This window comes from Alligator mississippiensis, chromosome 11 (genome assembly GCF_030867095.1).
Source record: "Alligator mississippiensis isolate rAllMis1 chromosome 11, rAllMis1, whole genome shotgun sequence".
NCBI lineage: Eukaryota > Metazoa > Chordata > Crocodylia > Alligatoridae > Alligator > Alligator mississippiensis.
In genome coordinates, this window is record NC_081834.1 from 34717614 (window position 1) to 34735804 (window position 18191).

Here is an 18191-nt window from a genome sequence, read left to right on the forward strand (position 1 = left end):
AACAAGCAATCCTTTTAACTAACAGAAGAGAGGGCAGTGTGGCACCTTTTGAATGAATTAGTTTATAGAGGCATAAACTTTCATAGGCTGCTGCCTACTTTATCAAGTGGTGTGAATAGACTTGCAGAGAGCAGGGGTACTGAATAGAAAGGAATAAGATCATTTAAATACAAAGGTTAGAGAGAAAGGGGGAGGAAAGGAGGAGGCACTGTTGAGAGAGGCAAAGGTGAGTTTCAGAGAGAAACTGAATTTGCACTGAGGAGAACACCCTTGATCATCACTTCACAAACCTCAAAGGGGCCTTCACTCAACAAGGACACTCCTCCAGAGAGGTAGGTCACACTTTTTGAAAGAGCCATCCGGATACCATGCAAAGAATTGCTGCACCACAGAAGAAAAAACCCGTGAATCGCATACCGCTGGTTATGACATATCATCCCTCCCTGGAACCTATACAGAAAATCCTCAAACAATTGCACTGCATACTAGAAGGGGACCCAATTCTTAAAGATATCTTCCCAGAGCTACCCACCCTAGCCTTTAAACAAGCACCAAACCTCACTAATTTCATCACCAGAAGCAAGCTTCCTACAGCCCAGAACACACTGAATGGATCCAGACCATGGCATGACAAGAAGTGTGAAACCTGCCAACATATCTCCACCACCCTCACAATAATGACACCCTACAACAGAGCCATCCGTATTCCTGGATCTTACACCTGCACCTCCAGAAATGTAATATATCTCATTCAGTGCACCAAACATCCTGATGGAAAATATGTAGGAGAAACCAAACAACAACTGCGCACCAGAATGAACGCACACCAGAAATTTATCAAAGACAAGAATACACAACTACCTTTGGGGGCATATTTCTCACAAGAAAACCACTCTCTCTCCAATCTCTCAGTTCTAATCCTCAGAGGAAATTTACAAAACACCTTTCACAGATGAGCCTACAAACTTCACTTCATCAACCTACTGAATACAAAAAATCATGGACTAAATATAGACATTGGATTTATGGCACATTATAACCTGCCTGACATCTGCCACCCCAGGAAGAGCACAGACCAACTACAGATGTTTCCTCTGCCTGATGAAGGGTATCTGTACCTGAAAGCTTGCAAAGAAGATTTTTTTTTCCAACTATTTGAGTTGGTCTAATGAAAGATATCCTCTTTACCCATAGAACCTTGTCTGCCAGAGATAAACAAAGCAGTTGACTCCTGTGTCCCTCAGTGGGTTATAAAACACCTTGCCTTATGATTCCTCCCCACTACTTCTGCTTTGAGGAGGGGTAAGACACCTCCCAGACTAACTCTTTTTCCAACAAGGAGTAGCAGGTGGGCAGGACTGGGACGTCTCCAAGCAGGTGGTGGCAGCAGGAGTGACTATAGCAGAGTGGAGGGACCCCCTCTCCCCCCTGTAGATCCTGTCACAATGTTAATGAAGTGGCATAGGTGGCATCTGGGTCTGTTGCAAGGCTTGATGCCTCAGTGACGATAGGAGTTAGGTAGTCCGTTGCTGGAGAGACATTGTTTGAGGCTTGGCAGGGCTGCCTGAATGCCAGGATAGGCTTGAGTCCCCAGGCTGTCTTTTATATGGTTGTCTTTTTTCAGGAGACATAGAGGTTATCAGTGATGTATCCAAGGTGTTTTGTTCAAGCAGTAGGTTGTAAATGAAAGCAAAAGGGATTCTGTTGTCTCCATCACAGTTTTGGTATTGTAGTAGGTCAAATTGGGGTCTGAGTCTGGTTCTGATTTGAGTGGCTGAAGTTTGGGATTGTACTGTAAGTATAGGAATCCCTGATCTAGATACTGAAGCTGTGCATTCCAGTGAGTATTATCGGAGTAGACAGAGTTGTAATGTAGAACTTGGCTGTAAATGATGGATCTAGTAGTGTGCTTAGGATGAAAGCTGGGGGCATGGAGATAGCTGTAGTGTTCAGCTGGTTTCCAATATGATGTGGTGGTGTTATGACCACTGTAGTTTCACAGTGGTGAAGAGACACGTGCTGGAAAACAAGATGACAGTAAGCAGATCTTGGCCTGGATGCTGAAATCACTGTTGTGGTTGTGGAACTAGAGTCTCAGTTTATCGCAAGATGAGGACTGTAAAGTGGACTGAACTAAGAATAATGGACTTTCAACATTTTTCAAAAGGACATCACTTTAACTTTCCATTGTCTACCATAGCGATATGGAAATTTGGATAACACATTTATCAGTATTTGAAAAGTTTAATTAATTTTTGGTATTCTTCTCTCTGCTTCCCCCCCTTTCCTACCTTCCATACCTCAGTCCATTATTTCTTTATACAAAGTCTTTTTCCATTTCTGTAGCTTTCTGGACTCCTCTAGGATTTTCCTTTTCTTCCATTCTCTCTCTTTGCAAGTCTTTGCTTTTGCTCTGTTACTGCAGGATATTCAGGAAACGGAAGTTAAGCCTGTACTGCTTTGGACCTGACACTCAGTTACTGGAGTTGCTAGTAGAAGCAAGTTTTCCAGTTTCTCTCAGCTCACTCTTTCTATTGTTCTCTCTTTAACAGCTTTGTGACTGTACTTCTTGGAACAGGCAGTTTGGCTCAGGGACAAGCCCATTTCTTAAATAGCCAATCTCTGTCCTTAAATGTCCCCCTCTGAGGCCACATGAGCTGCTTCTTTCAGTGGCCACCTTTTGCTCTCCTCTCCCTCCTTTTTACACTAATCCTGGCTAATCTTTGTTTTCTGCCCTACTGTTATGTAGCATTACTTGCTCTGTTAAAACGTGTTTGTGTTCTTCCTAAACCAAGATGCTGAACTTCCCTGACAGAGTCATATTGGATTTGTAAAAACTTCAGTATGGCAGGTCTTATGCAAAATGATGACCAACACAATTTCATTAGGTTTTTAGTACTCTTCCTAGTATACTGTACTGTACTCTGAAAGTATATGTTTTGTCACAGAACACAAATTTGTAGGCCATGTCTGTGCTGGATTTTTCAGGAAATCTATCAAAGACAGAGATACCCAATTACTGGTGGGGGCACATTTCTCACAAGAAAACCACTCTCTCTCCAATCTCTCAGTCCTGATCCTCAAAGGGAACTTACACAACACTTCCCAGAGACGAGCCTATGAACTCCACTTCATCAACCTTCTGGATACTAAAAATCATGGACTAAACATAGACTTTGAATTTTTGTTGCATTATAACCTGCCTGACAACTGACTGCCCAGCCCAGCCCAGCCCAGCCCAGCCCCTGGCTTCTTTACTTTTCATTCCATCCAGGAAGAGCACAGAACAACTGCTGAAGCTTCCTTAGCCTGACAAAGGGTTTTTGAACCCGAAAGCTTGCTTAAAAATTGTTTTCCAACTATTTAAGTTGGTCTAATAAAAGATATCAGATTCACCCAAGGAACCTTGCCTGCAGTCTTTTTCAGCGTTTATGAATTTTGCCTCTTCTCATTCCCTATTCTAAAATATTGTTCTTTGCATTGAACAGCATTTGCCGTCAATGTAGTTTCAACAAAGCATGAAAATATTGCTCTATGGGTGTCTTTGCTTATGCTTTGCTTAGGCTGTTTGTGGCTTTCTTCAATCTTACTGTATTGTTCTTTTAAAACAAGGGTGTCCAACCTGTGGCATGAGTGTCACAAGTGGCATAGGCAGCCTTTGTGTGGTACACAGTTAGATTAGAGAGGGTACAGCTGACACAGCAGCAGATAGGGCAGAAAGCAGAGTAGGAGATCAGATGGGGAGCACTAGTAAAGCAAAGCGGCAGATTGGGCAGAGGAAGACGATCTGGGGCATGTAGGAAGGATGCAGGGCTACTTTGGGGCATGCCTGTCAAAAAGGTTGGCCTTCACTGTTTTTTTTTTTTTTTTTTTTAAAGCATCCCAATGCTTATACTAGAATTGATTGGTATATTGGTCCATACAGTATTTAAATGCCTTTTTATTTAATTAAAAAGCAGTATCTGATCATTAGAATGTTTCCTGAATTTAAAGGATTAAAGCTGTTACTCCGCACAGAGACCAGGAGAGTTCTGGGACCCAGGGAGAAGGTTATGTTCTCTTTCTGCAATGTCATCTCATTGTGATAAGTTCTATGAAGCCAGAAAATAGAGGAGAGAAGAGCAATATGCATTTTAATTCCATACCTTTGTACCAAATTGCTCTCCTTTTTGCAGACAATGTTTTTTCCCCTTAGAATTTTAACAGGTAATAATTAGTATTTGTATTATGGTGGTGCCAGTTAAAGGCCTTGTGTATATATTACTTGTATACAATAAGTTCTTTTAATGACAGAATTGTAGAGCTCTTACATGCCATTTGATCTAATGGGCCCACAAATAGTTGGATTCTTCATTGTGGTCAACTGTTTAAGGCTCCACCCAGTTGTGTAATTGGTCTTCAGTAGCTGGTCCCATTATGTTCTGACTGCTGAAAGTGGATCTGTTTTTATAAATGTGGTCTGATGATAGCCTTCTCATTTAATGTTCTTACTGTGTTGGGGATTGCAGGCAGAGATTCTGTTCTGTTCTTGTCTAGAGCAGCTTTGACTGTTATGGGGTGGCAGAATTTCTGCTTCGTGTTAGGCAGTTTGCCCTCTGGATCCTTTTTTCATCTGTAATAACTTTGCCAAAAACAATTGTGGTTTCCAATGCAAACTGTTCTGGTGTAAACAAGGAGCATGCACCTTCACTTCCTTTTACCACAAAAGGACACTGTCTTTTAATGGGGTTTGCAAACCATATGGGTTGGCATATATTTAGCTCTTGCACTGACACAGTGTCCATGGTTAGGTACAGTGTGTAATTTCCTTTCATTAAAGGTGGGGGAGTTAATGAAATTTAGCTAGATGCCTATGTGAAGTTTAATTTGGATGTTTAATGAGATTACTCATAATCATCCTAAACACATTTTTATTGTCTTGTATTAAGTTATGGTCATATTTACATTAAAGTAATAATATTTTGTGAACACACATACCATTCTCTCTAAACTTCATGTAATTCAGGGCTGTTGGAACAGACTCCCTGCTTCAGACCACATTGTAAAGAGAAGGGGTTACACAAACTGAAATCCAAAATGCTGACAACAAGAAAAGGCTAAATATGTACCCTTAAAGCAATTGCATACCCTTGTCCTGTGTCTGGCATGTGCTAAAGATCTAACTGACTTTTTAATTACTTAAAGCTACTCTGACATACAGAAGTATGTTTAATTTAGATTACAGTATTTTAAAACCACTGAAAATTATTGAATCTTTTCCTTCTACAGGATATCCAGTGAGCTGACTTAGCTTTAGCTTACTCCAGGGACACTCAGTTACATTGTAATTCCCATTTTGTTGCTGTGCTGAAAAACATATACAACATGTTATCGCGGTAATTAAAATTTGCATACGTAGTTTGTCATGTAATCTCATGCTTGAACAACAGTTAAAGACAGGTCACATTCCTGGTTTATTTAGACAGTGTTCATGATTAGGCATCTGGTTTTGAGTGCATTAGGCTTGAATGATGTAGTAAGAATTTATTCATTTCATGTCACTAAGGCTAAGTACAGATATTTGGGGAGGTTAATGGGGTTCAAAATGGCCACCCAATTTAAACTTAGCTTGTCCCAGTGCCAACCTTACATTTACAGACCCCGTCTCAGTGACCAGAAACCCATCTAAACCTGTAACTGTACAGAAGTTCCATGCAGATCAACTGGTCTAAAAACTGCAGAACCCGATTTTAAACCTGGATCTGAGTAGTATCAAACTTACTCTATTCAGGTCAAACTGGTACGTGGAACTTCTTACACTTTCCCAGTGTAGCCCTGAGGCTGAGAAAAAAGTCAGCCATCAGACTTAGCCCTAGGCTTGCACTTTTCACTGCCTTTCCCCGCATTCTGCACCAGGCTATTTTTTACCCCCCACAGACCAGCTAGTCCTTCCCCCTTCCCCTTCTCCCGCACTCTCTTTCAGCAAGCCTCTCCAGGTACCTGCAGTGCCCAAGCTAAGCAAGTAAGTCCTGATGGGGAGAGGGGTGGGAGGGATGGGGGTGTAGGTTTGTCAGGGAGGGAAGGGCTAAAAATAGCCCTTCCAGATTCTGCCAGACCCCAGCAACATCCCATGGGTTGCGCCTGCCCCCACATCCCCTGGGAGACTGCCAGTGCACCCTCCCTGCTAGCCCCCTTGACTTACCTGATATCAGGCAGTCAAATTTGAACTGATTTAATCTCTCCCTAATACCCCTGAATGTCTGTACAGTCCAAGGGTTTGGGGATCAGGTAAAAGACATAGGGCAGTTCTGCTGTCTTTATACCCATTATCTGTGAGATAAATGACAGATGAGCAATAATGAATGGGATTAACCATGGAGTGAGGTAAACTTGAATATAAAGGTGTCAGGATCTTTTACTAGACCCTCTCTCAGCATGTGACCATAATACTTGTTGACCTTCTGCTGATTTATAAAAACAAATTAATCTTAGGCACTGGAGAAAATGAGAGGAAAATTTATATTTTTTAAATGTGCAATGCAACAGTACAACTTCTTGTTAGTATTCCTTGTTAGCCTATATGGCATAGTACATGTGGTATATAATCAAAAGAAATGGATGAGTCCTCCTTTATTTTAATCTGATTTATCTCCTTTTATAGCATTACTCTGCTACAGCCTTGGGGCACCTAGATTAAAGGAGAATTGCTAAGTTCCAGAGAGAATGACTTGATGGACTGCTTGGGGAAGGCACTTTACTCCTGACTGTTTCCTGTAACTGCAATTCAACATATGCCTCCCCCCCCCCATTGTTCAGGTACTGAACAAGTTATGGATTTGCTACTTAAGAGTTTTTCCCCATTTAATGCTTCTTCATTATCTATAGACTGTAATAAAATGAGGGTTATTATTACACCTTCTTTTTGCATAAAATAATCTCTTTATTAAAGCCTTCAGTTTTATCAGCATGCTAGTTTCTGTAACGTGCACAGCAAGCTCTGTAACTTGTGATTTCTCCCTCCCATTTCTTAAATTATGAGGGTGCTGTACATTTTCTGTAAGCAACTATAGCTGAATGGCTTAAGTTAAATGAAAGACATTCACTGTTGCTCAGGAAATTGGGCTTTAGCTACATAACTCTCACTAAGGTTATTGGATGGTGCATGTGTCAGGTGCTGCATATTGAACTGAAAATATGTCTGTAAGCAAAGAACACTGTGGTGATGTTTGTAGCATTGTATGTTATATAAAACGTTATCTATCTGTCTAGTTTTATATAACATGCAATGCTACAGACATCAACACACACACATACATACATATATAAAATAAAAAAGGAGTAGTTAATGAAGCTTGCTTTCTTTAGATTGTATTAACTATTCCTTTTGATGTCAGATATTTAAAGTAATTTACTTTTAAGGACTTTTCATAATCAGAATATCAATTTACCTATGTTAGCGGTCCTAGATCCAGCCTGCAGTGCTCTGTCATCCAGCCTGCAGGGCTTCCTGTGGGTCTGGAAATATGGCAGCGGTACATCAGTTCTGGCGATTACAGTTGCCAGTTCTGTTGTGGATGTGTTAAAGTCAGTATCTGCTTTTGTGAACATTCTTTTCCTTCTCCTATTTATACATTTTATCAGAAATGTAGCTTGTCTCTTGATCATCTGATAAATGTAAGAAAGAAACCTGTATTCCAAACTTAATTTGGAACGCCATTTCCATTTTTTTTTTCTACCAGGTAACGTTTATTAGAGTGATAAGATGTTCTAGAACACAGTTTCTTACTAGATCTTGCACATTGATCTAAGAAGGCTGGGACTAAAGAGCTAATTCAACTGTAGTTGGAGTAAATAGTTAGAATAAGCAGAAACTAATGCATTACTATTTTTTTCTTTATTAATTTCTCCCAATAACTTGGGAAGGGAGTGAAAGAGAAAGAATAAATAGTACTTTCCATCTAGCAATCCAGTACTTTTTATTTCTTGCATATATCATGATCTCCAATATATAGCAGCACTTGAAATATTAGAAGAGATTTCTAGTGTTAAAGCTATTATCTTTAATATACTGTGTATATGGATACAGGCAATAATGAGATATATTTGTCAATCAGCAGTAGCCTTTATCTGAATGTACTTCTTTTTATATATCTGGTTGCCATTTAGCTGAAACTCTTTAATACATTGATAAGATGGTTCCTGAGATGAGAAACCAAGAACAAAAGTTTTCATAACAGGGGATATTCCAGAGCCCAGTTACATGAGGTTACAGTGAGTTGATTTCTTGTAAAAGAGAAGTGCACAAATACTGTTTTAAAGGTAATGTTACTTGAATTAGTTCTGTAGCCAATTTTCTGTCATGAACAGGATTCTTTAATATATATTGCTGCTTGTCTATAAATCTCAAAGCGTTTTCAAAGGAGGTGGCTATCATCTCATTTTACAGATAGGGAAACTGAAGTATAGGGCAGTGAGATGACCATCTAAGGTCACTTAGCACACCAGTTGCTGAACCAGAATTAGAATCCAGGAGCACTTGTTCACATGATGAAAATTGGCCTTTTAAGCGGTTTAATTGCCCTTTTTTACTGGTTTAATGGCATCACAATTTATACACAACTCATCTCCGCTTGAATGCCAGGTTGGCCCTGTCCCCAGGCTTTGTGACGCAAGGTGGCAAAAACCCTGTTTCCAACTCCCTCTTCCCTCCCTCCCCCAATTTCCTTCACCCTGCTATGAGCCACAATCTGGTATCCTCGCTCAGTGTGTAGATTCCATCTACCCTGTCTGGACATTTGTAAAGATTGAAGCTTTCGATTAAGTGCTGTGCTGTCTGTTGGATACTGCATTCACGCAGGGGGCTGTCTACGATATTCATCTTGTGCAGTGTTGTTTTTGAAGTGTCCGTATTCAAATCTTAGTCTGTTCAGCTTGACCTACACTTCTCTGTCAAGGTTGGGCCCAATAGAGGACTCTTGGTATTGGTATAAAACACTGTAGGAACAGATTTCTGACCAGATTAGACTGAGCAATCACTTCATTTCCATTTACCTCAATTTAACACAACATACAAGGCCACAGTACCCAGCCTGCTGGTACAGGGAAAAGATCTGTGTGTGTGCATGTGGATTATGTAGCCCGTCATGAGTGTTTGCATGTTGTTAAGTACAGTGTCGGGTTTTTTAGTTTGACAGTCTTTAGACTGTGTAGGAGCACAGTATTCTTCTGGGGCATATACCATTGTAAGTGTGGTGGTTCTGAGTACTTGAAGTTGGCACACTGTCATGCTGCTGAAATGGCTTAAGGTAGCTACCTGTGCAGAGACTTCATTGCTGACCTCTGATGTGGTATAGTTGGGGTATGCTCAAGGGGAAGGATATAATTGCCTACTCTGATATTCAGTGTGCTCTTGGCTCAATGACTGTCCACATGGAAGACTGATTATACCAATTTATTGATGCTCCCCACTGACCTTGTGGTTCTCATCTTTTCCCCCCACCACACTATGCCGCTGACCTGGAATGAAGCAGAAGTGCCGGGACCAGTAACCCCTACTGTTGTTAGGGGCTTATCAGTCTGGGCTATACTGAATGACCATAAATCTGGTTACGTTCTTTCCCATGCCTGTGTTGCATATGCTTGCAGTGTCAAGCCCAGTCTATAGTTGGAGTGTTCCTTCCAGCCGTCTAGCTACCCCCATAGGGCCTCATGAACCAGGGCAAGAGCAGGGAGGCCAGGCCCCCATGAGGACTGGGGGCAGTGACATGGCTGATGATGATCTTGGGGACCCTGAGCATTTAACACCTGCTCTCCATCACCCTGGGAGCTGCCCAAGAGGCATGCATAGATCTCATCTGCCACCTGAAAATTGAAAATTGGTGGCCTAGTTGTACCTCAGAGGGCTGGGTTGTGTGGGGTGCGCATGCACCCAACTTATGTTCTGTTTCCAGGAAGAGCACACGTCAACTGCAGAAACTTCCTCAGCCTGACAAAGGGTTTTTAAACACAAAAGCTTGCTATAGAATTTTTTTCCAACTATTTAGGTTGGTCTAATAAAAGATACCATATTCACCCAAAGAACCATGATTACTGAACTATTTTTTCTGTTTTGGGATGTCAGTTATAGCAAGGTATTCTGGGTAAAACCCATATTCACACTGTGAGTAAATGTAATCATCATGTTTAGTATTCTAGGGTTTGCTATATACAATCCCATTATGGCAGAAGTACTTTCTTTTACTCACCAAGATTAAATTAGTTCAGGTAGAACTAACAGGAGGAAACACTGCTGACAATACTTGCTGACTACATCAGCAGGCATACTGGAAGGAAGGATAAGATTCTGGATGGTATGGAACAGGAAACTCTCAGAACTGTGAAATTGTGACCCTGGTGAAAACATTAATAAGAACTACAACAGATTTTTTTTTTTTTTTTTAGTCTGGATCAAGAATCATAAGGTACCCTCCACATGACTCATGTGAACTGGAGCTGTGAAAAAATGTCTAACTCTATCCGCTTTTGCAAGCCAGCAGCTGTGGTTAGTCTGTGGACTGACAAGTGGTTTTTCGTGCCACTGTGGACTGTTAAGTGCTTCTGTTTGCCTTATTTTTCCTACCCTGCCTAGATAACTGAAAACTTTCATGTCTCTTGCATTTCATTTGGGTGAGTTGAACTGATTCCAAGGGGGTAGGTCACAGTGTGTTCTGAAATACTCACCAGCCAGCTCCTTGGTAGTTTCCAAACAAACAAGTTCAATCAGTAGGGGCCTAATGAATTGGTGATTTTTTGTGGATTCTGTGAAGTCTGGGCGATATCTGTGGAATCTGCAGGAAAAAACCCACTTTACTGAGTGCTGCAGCAGCTCCCTGGGGCAAGGAAGTGAGGAGGGGAGACCTGCCCGCTCAAAGGGCTGCTGGCAAGATGGCTGCTGCCCCTGCCCCTCACTGCTGATTGGCTGTGGGTGCCAGTTGGCTGCTGATTGGCTTGTCATGTATCCCTCTCCACCAATCAGTGGCGAGGGGCAGGGCCACATGACAGGCAGTACCCACAGCCAATCAGCAGCAAGAGATTGGGCCACTTGACAGGCAGCCCCCACAGCAGTGAGGGGCAGGGCCACCCCCTTGGCCAATTATAGGTGTGGGGAGGGGGCGCTATGCTCCATATGTGAAATGGCTGCCTGGGCCTGCATTCTGCCCATGAAACTGGGTGTGGGGGGCGGCACAAATTAGGTAGGTCCTTACCAATCGGAGTTGACCAAATTTTAACATTTTTTCAGCATGGGCTGTGGGATCACTTGAAATCATATTTATTTGAACCAAATATGCAGGAGTTATCGCAGAGCCGAAATCATGGCTAAGTACAGATGTTCAAGAAGCTCCTGGTGGAAGCGCTCTATTTTATCACATTTGCCTCTGGGATAAGTTAGAGCGGGAGCCAACCGAACAGACGCTCACTGTTCAGTGTGGGGGCTCGTAGCCCACCTGCAGTGGCTGCTGGGGCGCTCCTGCATGCCTCCCAGGAGGCTGCCAGAGTAGCCTCTCTCCACAACACCACCCCCTCGCCAGCTACTGACTATCAGTAGCAGCTGCGAGGGCCCCCCTACAACTTGTTCACTGGGGTTGGGGGTGAGGGGGTATGCCAGGATTGCAGTGTGGCCCTCCCCCCCAGCCTCTTGACAGCTGCAGCCAGCATCTGCAGTGCAGCCTGCCCCATCCAGCACTTCTTCAGGTACACAGACCTCAGAGCCCTTCCCCTGCAGCAGCAACACCCCCTATGTAGTGGTGCTTAAATTGAACAGTGTCCTTTGGTAGGACATAGCTACTTATCGATATGTTACCATATCCCTATACAGCATATTTGTAACCAGGTCATCCCTTGGTTTAGAAACACAGGGGAGAAATACCATTTTTGTCTTAACCTCTCTCATCTTAACCTCTCTCATCTATTTGCTGAAATCATATAGGAAGAAGTGATCATTTTTCCTGTTGCGAGCACAGTACAGTCACTTACAGTGTGTAATATGTAGTGCTATACTACGCCACCTCAGTGTTAAATAGATCAAAATGAAGGGCAAAGCAAAAATGTACGTAGTACAGGAATCCAAACGATATGGAAATAGGGTTCCCATTCTCTTTCATAATTCAATCTGAAGTTACAGTAAAGCAGGGAGAGACGAAATCAGTGTGGGCCAGTGAGGGCAGGGACTGTCCTACATGATAAGGTACATTTGAAAATGTCTGTCTGATTGAATTTAATACATATAAAAGGAAGCTGAGCTTACTGAATGTTAAAGCAGCTGTGCTGAGCGGTAATCAAACTGAGTGGGCTGTAGCTGAGTGACAGCTCATCATATAATCATTGCATTTTCCACTTAGAGCATCTGAGAAAAAACAGAGAGGATGGTTAATTTTTTTTTTTTTTTTTTGTCTGCAGATATTAAGCAGATTTTGAGTAATTATTATAAAAGGCCCCTTTTATAGCCCTTCGTTTCCACAGAATGGTTGTATGTTGCAAAATATTCACTTCTTTCGTTAATAAATCATGCAGAGAATTTTTCCTGTTTGCAGTTCCTTTCCTTAATTGTTCCGTCTTCTCCAGAGGTCAGATTTGCTCTACTGGCATTTCACGACATGGAAGTGATAAGCCAGCTTCTGCATATTTCAGTCTCTGACGCGTTCCATCTCTTTACCCACCCACTTACCCTGCCACCCCCAAGATGCTGCTACTGAGATGCACAGATGGACTGGTAAACCAAGTAGTTGGCTATTGCAGTCAGTTGAATTCATAGCACATATTTCAAACAGATAATGCTGAGATAACCAGCCCCCCATACCACTGTTTTCTGAATCTCAGTACTGATTTCTAAGGAGCTGTTCTGAGGAAGAACAAAGCTTCTGTGATCATTTAAAACAACACAGCAGTCTCCGTGTTGACAGGGAACTCTTGCATACTGCCAAGTGTATTTTTGTTCATTATTGGGAGAGTGACCATTTGGAACACTACTTCATTTAGCAAAGTAGGATTCTAAGGAAAACAGGACTTTAGAGGAAATAGATGAATCAATAAGAGAAGTTGCTTTATGCTGTGAAACTATCACTCCATCTTCACATCCTGTGGTCATTTAGAAAGATCCCATCATGCTTCAAATCAGTCGCTGCGCTGTATGGTATTGTACTCTTTATTAGTGGGGTTTGTGTTGCAGGCTGCTTGGGGAAGGGCTCTGTACTTAAGATCCTTTGTTTGTTTGCTTAAAGCTTCCTCGTGGGTCCTCTTTTAAACTTGTATTTGATTTTATTATTTTTTTAAATTTGAGCTGTTTGTGGGAATTGGATTAAATATTGGAATGAAGCCTGGAAACGAAACATTTACATTTTTCATATTATTTCAGGTCAATTTATAACCTAGGAAGTGTAACCAGACCAAGAGAATAATTTCCATTATTTTTATTTTATATTCTCTTAAAATAGCGCTCCTTGAGTTTTAACAACAACAAAAAGGGTGATTGCTTTACTCTTTTAACATGTATGCAACTCTGTAACAATAGGTTTTATGTCTCTTATCGCTTAAAGTGCGTGTATGTTTGTGCATGTATGTCCATGAACTTCTCATTAATCATTTTGATAACTTGAAGGTCAGAGGTCAGGAATAGTGTGCCTCATGTTTCCATGCTTCAGTTCCTCCGTCAGTATCATAATTATTTAACTATTTCATATTTAAGAGCAATGTAATTAATTATTAAGAAAAATATGTTTCTGAATGTTTATAGTTATATGTAAAGTTGTATGACAACAGACAATACTTTGGTTGCTGCTACTTCAAAAACAAAATAAAAATGATTTTTCCTTTGCCAGATGGAGTTAAGTGGTAGTAGATGATTGTGAATTGTGCAAGGAATAAAGCAGTATATAGTGGTAATGCAACATCTTAGTGAGAGTTGAGTTTGAGAAATTTTGATTAAGTCAAGTAACATAAAAATTGGTACTTCCTCAGATGGCACAACCATATAAATGTCAGAAAAAAGGAAAAAAAAATAGAGATCTGTACTTTTTGGATGATTATGCGGGTATTGTATACTTGTTAAAGTAAATATGTGAATTCATAGTGTATTTTCACATGAATTGACACTTGTTAGACCATCTGACAGATAATTTTCTTGTCATTTGGAAATAGCATCCTATTTTGAATACAATGAAGAAAAGCCCATGGACAAAAATTGATTATTTTAACATTCTTCTCTCCAGTGTGGTAACTCAAACTGTTGTAGTAAAAAGCTCACTGAGCTCACAAAGGTTAGGGTTTTACACAAACCTGATCCCATGAACACTTAAGCACACAGACAACTTTTTGTGAACAATCCTAAAAAAAGTCAAAACTACTCAAGTGAGTAAACTTACACATGTGGGTAAGCCTTTAGACTTGAGATGGGATAAAGAGTTGAGAAGAGTTACTTATCAGAACCTCATCTGCTAAATCTAGTGAAAATTATGTTGACATCTTTGATGTATTTTCTGATTCTCTATTCTCTTCAAAGAACATCATATGCCTGTAGTGGCGGTGACTTGAGGGAAGAGACTGAAGCAACACGCTTGGAATGAAATGTCTTCCCTACAGCTTTATGGTAAAATATGTCTTTGATACTTTGACAAGAAGAGTTAATTGGCATCGTAGCTCAAACCACTGGTACAATGTTCAGTTATACTTCATAGTTCTTTCAAAATATCTTCTCACAGATTGCCACCTGAGTATACGGCTAACTTTTAATTGATGTTAGGATGTAGTTTTTATTTCCGTTTTTCCAATATAAACGGAAAGAAATGCATACATATGAAACTGGATAAGGAGATTATATAATTGCCTTACAGAGGAAAACAGATTCATACTGGAATTAAATGTCTCGATTCTTTTTGTGTGTAGAAATGCCTGAACATTTTTTCCCCTGGGACTTAATCATTTAACAAAAGCAGGGCTCCAAAATGAGCTTTTAATGAGCTAATAGTTGGAGTCGGACAGCTTAGTCAAAATAAATACATAAATAAATAAAATCCCATTTCCCTTCCAATAAGTGTGAAGAAGTAAGAATAGGATCATAGAAAAGTGGGCCTGAAAGGGACCTTACAAGGTCATCTAGTCCAGCCCCTTCCTCAAGGCAGGATCACCCCTGACTAAACCATCCCAGCCAAGTGCCCCTTATAGTAGTAGTGTCTGTCCAACCCACTCCTGAAAGTTCCCAGGGATGGGGTTTCCACAACTTTTCTAGATAGCCTGTTCCAGTGAAGGCTGGAGATGAAACAGTAGTTTCACCACCCTTATATTCAGACATTTCCTTCTAATCTCCATCCTGAATTTCCACTGCTGCCATTTGTGGCCATTGGTCCTTCTGTGCCCTACAGCCATAGAGGAAAGCCCATCTCCATCTTCTCTGTAATTGCCCTTCAGGTATTTGAACACTGTTATCAAATCCCCCTGCAGTTTTCTCTTCTCCAGACTAAATAGCCCTAGCTCTTTATACCCTTAAAATACAGTGTACCATGAGAAGAGATTGAAATATGGCTCTGCGCAGCTCCCTCTAGAAAGCAATATTTAAAGAACTATAATATAGTGCCATGACTCCCCAAGGGTGGAAGTCAGGAAACTCCCAAGAAGGCGTTCAGAACTTGGGCATGAAGGGATTAAACATTCTTTTCCATCTGAGGGTGAATAGCCACACTTTAGGAAATGGATAAAAGGTGTAAAAAATAAGAATCGCTTGGGGATCCAAATGGGAGGGAAATTGTTCTGGGGAATTAATGGAGGGGGAAGTGGGAACTTTATTAAATAAAGTTAATCTTAGTGTGAGAAAGTATAAAAGAATACATAGGGGCCACACCAGTATTACAGGTATATTAAGTAGACCAAACATAATCTAGATACACTTTATTTCTTATTTTATTATATTATAAAAAGATGAAGGCAGTTCCAGGTAATATATATTGACCAGCCAGTAAGCCAATGTCTCTAGCCAGATTGTTTGAGTGTTAACACACAAACATGATATTGATAGTTGATTTGATGAGAAATTATAAGAATTATTGTTTATTTCCTTTGTAAATATGTAATACCTCCAATCTCATGCAATCATTTTATATTACTCCAGTTTTTGAATTTTGTTTTTTATAGTTGCCTGAATCTTAACTTTTTTTTTTTTTTAAACAAGTGTCATATGATTAACTGGTTGTGCTGTGCTCTTAATCCTTCTGTACTATTTAGGACTTTACGAAAGACATTATCCTGTTCTCTGAGCTCTCTTGTGGCATGTTGGATAATGTTTGAACACAAGTGTATAGTTTTCATGTAGCACCAGATCTGTTTTAACAATTGATTAAAATTCATGCTATTCTTAGCCTATGAGAAACTATGAAGACAATGTGATTGAGAATATGGGCAAAAAAATCAGTAGCTGCTTATTGTGTAAAAATTGCAGTATAAATAAAATAAACACATGCAAGACAAGTGGAAACTTCTCCGCTTATCTTCAAGCCACTTCTGATGTACCATAGAAGTAGAGTAAAGTAGCTCTTGATTACAAAGAATTGTAAGTATGAATCTATAAACAAGGCTGAAATATAAGGCCAAATAAACTACATTTTCATATACATACATACATGCATGCATGCATACATACATACATACATACATAGTTGCACACACAGATTGATGCATGCCTAGGCACAAGCAACTGGGCCCCACTCTGCATGCAGTTCCCAGGCGACGTGGGCATGAGGGACTTAGAAGTTGGACGGCCCTGCCTTAGACAATCAGGTTTATCATCTGAATCTCAATTTATTCACATTAGAAATGGATGTAATAGTGTGTATTTGGAGGCTTAATTAGCAGCAAAGAGCCTTGCAATCTTCTGGTGAAAGCCTGTGTAGGATAATTTTTTTCTATGTCAACCCTGAGTCACCTTGCTTAGAGCAAAAGCAGTTATACTGCATAGGAAGATTACTTGCTCAGGCTGCCGTCACTCCAAGGCCACTACAACTGACCCTGATATCACAGTTAGTCCTGAACTCACTTTCTTTTAAGGATTCTCTGGCTACTCTGTTGTTTCATCTCTTCTTTATTCCTGTCTCCTCAAGATTCATTCTGTGAGCTATGAGTGGGGATGGGGAGCGGGGGGCTGCAAGCAAACCCTTATACAGTCTTCCCAAATTTTGCCACTTTCTTGGCTGTGTCCCTACTTCCCTTCTAAGGAAGATGGTTTTGGCTGTGGACAAGGAGACAGAATTGTCCTATCTGTGCAGAGTATATAGAGCAATATAATGAACTTCCTAATGAAAAGCGCTTATGTGCTAGTCTTTGTGTATGTTATATGAACTGTGAAATGCCTACTAGAATACAGCATGTTCCACTTGGCAGGATGTTCTCCATAAGATATTCTCCATTCCATTCTGAAATAGCCTGGCTTTGCCCCCTGTCAGGGCAGACTGCAAGGTTAATGTATTTCATCTGGCCTTCCAGGTTCAAATAAGGTGTCGTGTGGAGATGTCAGTATTTAAGTATGTTCTCATTCCTGGTAGAAGGTGATGGTATTGCACTTTGATTTTTGTAATATTGTACTGAGCCTATAAACAGGCTCAGTTCAATCCCCGACAGGCCCAGGGTCAGTGAGGACCTAGTCAGGGAACTTCTGGTGGGTCTAGACGTATTCAGACCGGCAGGTCCTGCCTATTTTCACCCGAGTGCTGAGGGAATTAGCAAAGGTCATTGCGGGACCCCTGGCACAGCTTTACGAGCACTCATGGTGCTCTGGCATGGTGCCAGAGGACTGGAAAAGGGCCATTGTGGTCCCCATTTTCAAGAAAGAGAGGAAAGAGGAACTAGGAAACTACAGGCCTGTTAGTCTTACCTTGGTCTTGGGGAAGCTCTTTGTGAAAATTATCTAGGAGCACATCTGCAGGGGGCCAGCAGGGGAGATCATGCTTAGAGGCAACCAACATGGGTTCATTCGAGGCAGGTCCTGTCAGACCAATCTGGTGGCCTTCTATGACCAGGTCACAAAATCCTTGGATGCAGATGTCGCAGTGGACATGGTCTTCCTGGACTTAAGGAAGGCCTTTGACACTATCTCTCACCCCATTCTCATTAAGAAATTAGGTGACTGTGGTGTCAATGCCTACACGGTCAGATGGGTCGCAAATTGGCTGGAGGGCCACACCCAGAGAGTGGTG

At 41.0% G+C, this 18191-nt stretch overlaps 1 protein-coding gene across 8 annotated transcripts in view; it reads left to right on the forward strand.

The window, feature by feature from the left end:
- OTUD7A (OTU deubiquitinase 7A) overlaps nt 1-18191 on the forward strand; it is a 306759-nt gene that overhangs the window by 57442 nt on the left and 231126 nt on the right. For 6 of the 8 annotated variants that reach the window (XM_059714799.1, XM_059714800.1, XM_059714795.1 and 3 more), the window contains exon 2: nt 6641-6795. The exons of 1 other annotated variant lie outside the window; for it this stretch is intronic. The gene's annotated coding sequence lies outside the window, so the exon portion shown is untranslated. Of the gene's footprint in view, nt 1-6640; nt 6796-14511; nt 14600-18191 lie in introns of those variants that run through there. One more of the 8 variants, XM_059714798.1, reaches the window with a different exon arrangement.